The sequence below is a fragment of the Rhynchophorus ferrugineus genome, unplaced genomic scaffold (genome assembly GCF_030347505.1).
Source record: "Rhynchophorus ferrugineus isolate W39M unplaced genomic scaffold, kcgeb_rfMv2 rfM3, whole genome shotgun sequence".
Taxonomy (NCBI): domain Eukaryota; kingdom Metazoa; phylum Arthropoda; class Insecta; order Coleoptera; family Curculionidae; genus Rhynchophorus; species Rhynchophorus ferrugineus.
Window position 1 is genome coordinate 67,131,186 of NW_027472582.1, and position 7,757 is coordinate 67,138,942.

General features: G+C 31.1%; 1 non-coding gene across 1 annotated transcript; it reads left to right on the forward strand.

Moving 5' to 3' along the window:
• The first annotated feature begins 4,473 nt into the window (after nt 1-4,473).
• Nucleotides 4,474-4,580, forward strand: LOC143194505 (U6 spliceosomal RNA). Its single transcript, XR_013005345.1, has one exon. It is a non-coding gene; the product is annotated as a U6 spliceosomal RNA (small nuclear RNA).
• The last annotated feature ends 3,177 nt before the right edge of the window (nt 4,581-7,757 follow it).

The following is a 7,757-nucleotide window of genomic DNA, read 5'->3' on the forward strand; positions in this document are numbered from 1 at the left end:
GAGACTTTTTACTTAAAATTGTTAATTCAAGTTATTCTAAAAGTAAAACGAATATCATCAAGTCTCACTGGTACCTGTTTGTCTGTTTACTCAAAATTTAAATGTAACACAATACAAGGAAGTTTTCGATGTGGGTCAAAGGCTATTAAAAGAAACAAGTCTAATTTAGGAACGTGGTGTGCTGTTGTGTTATTCTTTCTTCTGTCTCGATTGCGTCCGCTTCAGTGCCCCATGTTGCAAGAGTATTACTATGCGTGCAAATGAAAATAGATAGAAAATAAATCACCACAACGGAGCAAGACAGTGTTTCGTAATAGTAAATGATTTTGTATTCGGCGAGACATGTTTTAGGAGTAATGTGATTCAAAGAATCTGTGACATGAGACGACACAACTATCTTATTTCCATTCGCTTGAATCCTAAAGAAAATAAAAACTGATGGGTGACAAGTTTTAATAAACTTAAACTTGTTTCTTTTGTTGAGTGGTAATAGCATATTCGTTGAGAATCAGACATCTATTTAAAATTGTTTGAAACTTATAGGAGAGTTCACTTTTTATTTAAATATGTTAGTTTTGGTTTTAATGTTCTGGAAGTCGGTAAAAATTGCATATTTAGGGTAACTTCTGTTGATTTTAAAGTATAGTTTGGGCAACAAAGAAAAACTGGTTATTGTATTACTTTTTATATATGTTAATAAATATATGGAACTATACCAAAGGAAAGGCCAATTAAATTCCTCGTATTCATTACTGTTTGATTATAAATTCTTAAAATTTATTTTAGATTATCTGGCGTTTTGGTTTGAAATTTATAGTGCTAGAAATATGAGGCCAAGAAAATTTTTAATTATACAACTAACAATGTAGTTAAAAAGAAATAATTTATATCAGAGATGACCAATATTAATATTTTTTAGTAAAATCTTATTTCAAATATAATCACTAATATTTAGTTGTAACGTATCCTCAACCTATCTGATAATAAATGACGAACAATTAAAATGAAATGTTATCAACTTATTATCAGCTGAGATCAGTATCAAAAGAGAAACTTCTTTTTTTACAAGTGTATGCTTAGTTTTCTGATTATTAATTTTAGTAAATAATCCAGGAATTATTTGTGAAATATCCAACCAATCAAAATAGCTCCAATAATCTTTTTGGTTTGTAAGGTTTCCATAAAAAAAATTAATTCAGCAATTAAGGACCCTTTAATAACTTTTATTAAATTATTTCAGTGTTTCTTCGTGTAAATCTAAATTTGATTTAATTTTAAAATATAAGAATTCAAGCATTTCTTCAGCAAAGCACATTCAAGTTATTGAAATAATTATTTTAACATATATTTCAAATATATCTTGGTGTTGAAAATTTAAGCATTAGAGAATTTGTGAGTTCTTGGAAGCTCTAGATTATTAATTGTTTTCTTTTTTTAATTCTCTTCACCTGGAATAAAAAATTAAATAAAAGTATCAAGAAGTATTACCAGAATTGCTCGGTACTTATTTTTAAAAAAACTTGGAGACATATATGTACATATTGTTTTGTCAATTTTTTTTGCGAAATTAAGTAACTACAAGGACATATGAACATATGATTATTTTATTTCATTTGATTAATATTTTGATCGAAGTATATTTAAAATATTTCTAAGTAAACAGTTTATTTTTGATTTTCTACAACAGTCATGGCCGAATATTAAAAATAACTTCGCCAAATTAGCTGTTATTTCTTTAAAATGCCATTTAAATTCTTTAGTGCTATTCTATATTCATAGTGGGCCGTTGTCTAGCGGACGTTACGCATGGTTATACATCAGCTGGCTATCATCAATACGATTGGAAATGATTCACGTATAGTTTGGCCAAATTTTCGGATACCAAAGGCTTTGATCTGGCAGAGTGTACGATATATGACTTAATACTTAATTTTTTAACTCATTGGCGGCGTTTTATATAAGATTAACGATTATTAGGCTTCAATAAGCGTTAATAAGGATTTATTAATTGATGGAAAACAATATTTTTGATGATGATGCCAGTTATGGTGATGTGATTAGTACAATGTTAAGAAGTAGTAAATTAAAGAAATATGCCGAACTGAAAAGTCTATTGGATGAAGACACATCACAATTAATGTTTGAAGCTAGGAGTTACTCAAATAGTAATTTTCAAGTATTCACACTAAAATAGATAAATTAAATTATTTGGAAAAAAATTGGCAACAAAAAAATAATTTTTTTAAGGGCGATAAAATGTATATTTTTTTATTATAATCATAAAACCCTTGAAAAAATATGAAAATAAGGATTTGTCCAGAAAAGATTGTTTACTATGTAAAGAAGTATACAAAACATACAGCTGCATGAGATCTCCATTACTTGATTTACTTGTAAGACTTTTTGACTTGCAATACGAAGTTACTTACATTTATCGATTACTTGAGATAAATCAATGGACAATATTTCCAAATATTAATAAATTGTCTATTTATTCTATAAAATAAATTTACTGAAAAATGAGTACAAATTAATTAATATAACATACTTAATAGATATCATATACAACAAATTATGTGTATCCATAAATAATATTTCATGTCTCTAAACTTGTATATTACCAACGTTATCGTCTTTCAGCACTCATTCGTTTAGTATTTTCAACTAATAACCAGTTTTTTAGGTTATTATGCAATTATATTGAACTGTACCTATTATTTTCCAATATGTATTTGACCAATAATGTACTGCTGCGATTTTCAATGGCAGTACTAAGTAAGATTAGTAATTTTCCGAATTCAGAAGATTTTAGTTTAATATACAGTTCAATGTTAAAGAATATGTAAGTAATATAACACATGGGTGCAAAAGTCCTGAGCCTTACACATAAATGGCACTAGTTTTATTGCATTCACCAATTTTTCAGTTAGTACTAACCTTCAAACGGAAGCTGTTAAAATTTCATGATATTCTACTCATAAATTTGTGAGTTATTCTGAAGTGAAGTGACACTATTTTTATTATTGTCAAACCAGTGGATCCAAAACCATTTCGTGTTTTAATTTTACACTGCTTCTTAAGCGTTTTCTTTGTTATGGCCGGCATTTTTCAGTTCATGTGTTATGTTGTTAGACTGCTCTCTACTAGAATTAGGAGTAATTTTTTGTAACTTTTTGAAGTATTTAACCAATTTAAGATTGTATTAATAACTGTTGACTTATTGGAGGTAAGCAAATGTGCCATAAATTAAACATCATACGCTTAAACTATCCGAAGACATCACGAATTGTCAGATTGAATTGATAGACATTCGACTGGATGTAGACTAAACAAATGAAGGAGGACCAGAGGTGAGAAAGTTTTAAGAGAAATCTAAAATATCGCTTAATTTATCAGAAAAGTTTCGATAAATTTGGATGTAAACGAAGAGAATAATTCACAGAGAAAAATTTATATTCAGCATAGAACTTTAATGTCTGGTTGGTGATGAATGTGTTCAACCTATTTAAGATTGTATTAATAAATGTTGACTTATTGCAGGTAAACAAATGTGTCATAAATTAAGCATTGTACCCTTCAAATATCCGGAATAGTCAGATTGAATTAGTAGACATTCGACTAGATGTAGACTAAATAAATGAAAGAAGACCAGAGGTGGGAATGTTTTAAGAGAAATTCGTATCTAGATCAAAGAGAATAATTCGCAGAGAAAATTCATATTCAGCATAGAACTTTATTGTCTGGTTGGTGATGATATACAATAAGTGCCATGCTATAAATCGAAAACAGTTAAAAAAAAATCCGCCACTGTTTAAATGATAAATTAAGAAAATGAATAAGAAACCTAGTCCAAACGATACGCTCGTATCTGCGAGCGTGAATCAGCGAGAAACTATTGGCTGACCGAATTAGACTAAACCCATATTGCGTGGGCTTCAAAACAACACAAGCGTTATTTTTCAAAAAAAGATTTGATGAGACGGGACAGTCTTTGTATCGTGCATTGTCGAGCGGACAAAAATCCGTCCAATTTATCCGTGATTCACCCCGTTAATGTACAGCCTCGCTTGTCAATAGACCTTTTACCATAACGGTTTGGTGACGATCAAATATTAATAGAAATTGAAAACGGTAATCGATCTCTATGCGCGAATTCGAATTTCTATTTTTCGCCATATCTTGGCATTGAATCTAAGTATTTATGACATTATTTGTGTTTTTTTCTTTCTTTTCGCACGCTTCGATCCTATCGAGCATATTAATATTTTTATGATCATTTTAATATAACGCGCCATCTGTTATACATGAATATAAAAATGCGCTATTTCAAGAAAGGGGCTGCAAATATTTTACTGCGTTCTCATCTTGTTATTTCATAATACTTTGTGTTCATAGATTCATTTAAACAAATCATTGGATTATTAGAAAATAAAGAAAACGCGTTATTTACAAAATATAGACTATTTGATTCTAGTACTCGTTTGTTCGGTACATATACTAAAACTAGAACGATACAGAGAAGGTTAGTATGGCCCCTGCGCAAGGATGACACGCAAAATCGTGAATCCTTCCACATTGTTAAAGCAATTTGGTCGAAGGATTTAAAAACAGGCAGCATACCACAGCAGCCTTTTTAGACTTGGAGGAAGCATTCGACTCCATCAAGCTGTCCAAAATCTTGAGTAAACTTCAAGAATGGAAGATAGACAGAAATATGTATCGCTTTATCTCATCCTTTTTAAGAGACCGATTTTATAGTTAAAATTCCTCAGCTAAACTGTGTACCTCAAGACTCCACCATCAGTCCAGCTCTGTTTTTAATTGCATACGATTCTATCAAAGATTTTAGAGCAAAACAAATTAAAATACTCTTCTTTACAGATGACATTGTTATCCATCATACTCATCAGGATCACAAGATGTGTCAAGATTTACTTAAAAATGCCTTGATACTCTTTCTTCTTGGGCTGAAACAAATGTCCTTAGGTTCTCTCTCGATAGATCTAACAGCGTACATTATTGCAGGATAAGGAAGTGCTCCCGAATAACTGTTCTGAGCATTTCCTGGGAATTATATTTGACTCACGCCTCAGCTGGCTTTCAGACATCAAATATATAAAGAACAGATGCCTGGCTGGCATTACCCTAGTTCGGTCCCTTGCCAAATTTCATTGCCGTGCCCGTACCCAAGATTACTCTCTTAAACATTTATAGAGCGCTGAGGTTGAGTAAACTTGATTAGGACTTGATTCCTTTCTGCAGCCCCCCATAGAGAAAGACAACTCAATCAAAAACACAGTCTTGCCATTATTTCCTGACAGAATGCGCCAATAGCCATTGATCTCTCGTTGATTCCAAGGATGATCTCAGTTCTCTTAGCACACGTTCCCTCTTTAAAGAAGTTATTTCCGAAAAATATCTCAATCATCTCTTAATATACACAGATGGATCTAAGAGTAACGAATATATGGGAGTTGCATATAATTCAACATTAAAGGAAGGGCGTTTTAAACTGCACTCTTTGGCAAGAATTTTTACTGCCGAATTGCTAGCCATCTATAAATCCCTAAAATACATTCAAAACAGTCTAGATGTGATGATCTCAGTGGTGATTGTCACTGACTCCATAAACTCCCTAGATGGTTTTGAAACAGTACAGACACATAATCCACTGATAATGTGCATCCGAGTGCTAAGCACCATTATTTACAATAGCTGCAAGAATATCACTTACATGTGGGTTCCATCTCACATGAGAATTAAGGGTAATAAGGGAGCTGAGCATTTTTCGGTGAGGAGGCTCGCTTTCGGAGAACTTGCTTCATTAGAACAGAGAGACATTAGAACAGAAATAAACTATGGGAAATAAAAAAAGAATTTTATCAGGATATTAGCATTCGTGACATTGGTAGGCACTCATTAAGTATCTTCCCCCGACTTTAAATAGACCACTACAAATTGATTCATGAGTTTCTTCTTAAAGGATAAATTCCATCCATCTGCAATAAGTGCAGATCCTCGCTGAGCTTCAGACATATCCTGGTTAAGTGCAATGAGTATGCTTTCCAGAGGCGGTTCTTTGGTCTGGAGGGATCCATGGATCCATTGTTTAAATAATTTACCTCCCATATTATTTAGTGTCATAAAAACAAATTAAATACATTACCTTTATACTCATATATGATAAAAAATGCATAGTAGATAAAAAGTAATTATAATTTTGCTATATGCAGTATTCAAAATCATTCTTGAACTAAACCACAACAATTTTTCAAGTTACACGCTTGCCTTTCAATTTACAAATTCTGGATACCTACCGATTAGAAACATCTGGCATCTTAAAATAGATCCGTCTGTAACATTATATTGTTTCTTTTCATATTTATACAGTTCGGATTTGCACTATAAGAACCCTGAAGTATCGTTTCTATTATATCTATAAGGCAAATAGCTACTTTCTCAATCAGTTGAGGACATTTCAGGTAATATTGAGGCTTTTTTTATTATATAGTAACAAGGATGGCTTGAAACTAAGCTAGAATTGATTTATTTAAAAATAATCCTCTCAAATATTGTAGTGTAAAAACTCTCAGGTAGGATATCGGTAGTTTTTGCATAACGATATATAGAATAACGTAACGTTATATTGCTATGCATAACTGGAGAACTATATATATATATATATATATATATATATATATATATATATATATATATATATATATATATATATATATATGGCTATGTGCAACCCTTGTATTTTATACCAGTCTCAGTGGTATAAAAGTGGTAGTGGTAGGTGGAGGCTGAAGATGTTCTTTGTAACCTCATAATTTGTTGTTACGTGGACATCCCGGTCTAGTGTCCTTTATTAGAATATGTTCTGCTATTTTTTTACGTAAAATTAGACAACTGGAGATAAATGTTGCCATAATTTATAAATTAATTTCAGATATGACGTTAACATTCTTATAATAACCAGGTGTCCACAAATCGTCTAGTATATTATAATTTTACAAATTGGCAAGCTACTCTTACCTTACGTTTTTACGAAGGTTGTTACATTCTATTTTTGCGTATTTTTTTAAAAGTAAATATAAAGAGTGAAGCAGTAGAGCTTCGGTAGTGCCAGTCCAAGGGTACTTACTAAGTTCCACTCCGGTGCTTTTGTACGATTTTAGCTTTAAATATGTCGGTAGTTTAATACCAATGTGTATTAAATACCAACAGAAGATACGGCTAATTGATTTTTGGCATATTATCAAATATTATTGAGTAAACAAACGATTTAAAGAAAAATATATCAAATCGGCCGATAAAAATAAGTATATAGATGCTGCATTTTTCGTTTATGAATAAATGTCGGACAAAACGTTACAGAAAACAGATTTTGCGGCAAATATATATGTGAAACGAACGTATAGAGATGCAATTACGTGATGCTAATCACATCAACATCTTAGATTATTGGGTTAAACTTCCCGTAAAATCCCGCTGTTATCCCCTCTTAACATGCTCTTTGAGACACCCTTTATAACCATTGTCTTATTAACAATATCCTCTATGAATAAAAGATATCTTTTAATTTGTATATTATTTTTTAAGGTGTAAAAATAAGTGTCCAAAGTGTAATATAATCTGAGAAAGATTTTGATTTTTACCATTCCTATTACTGAAGAAGCTGAGATAATACCACCGTCTATTATCTTATAAATATTATCAGATAATAATTCCAACCCTAATATATATTAGTGTTG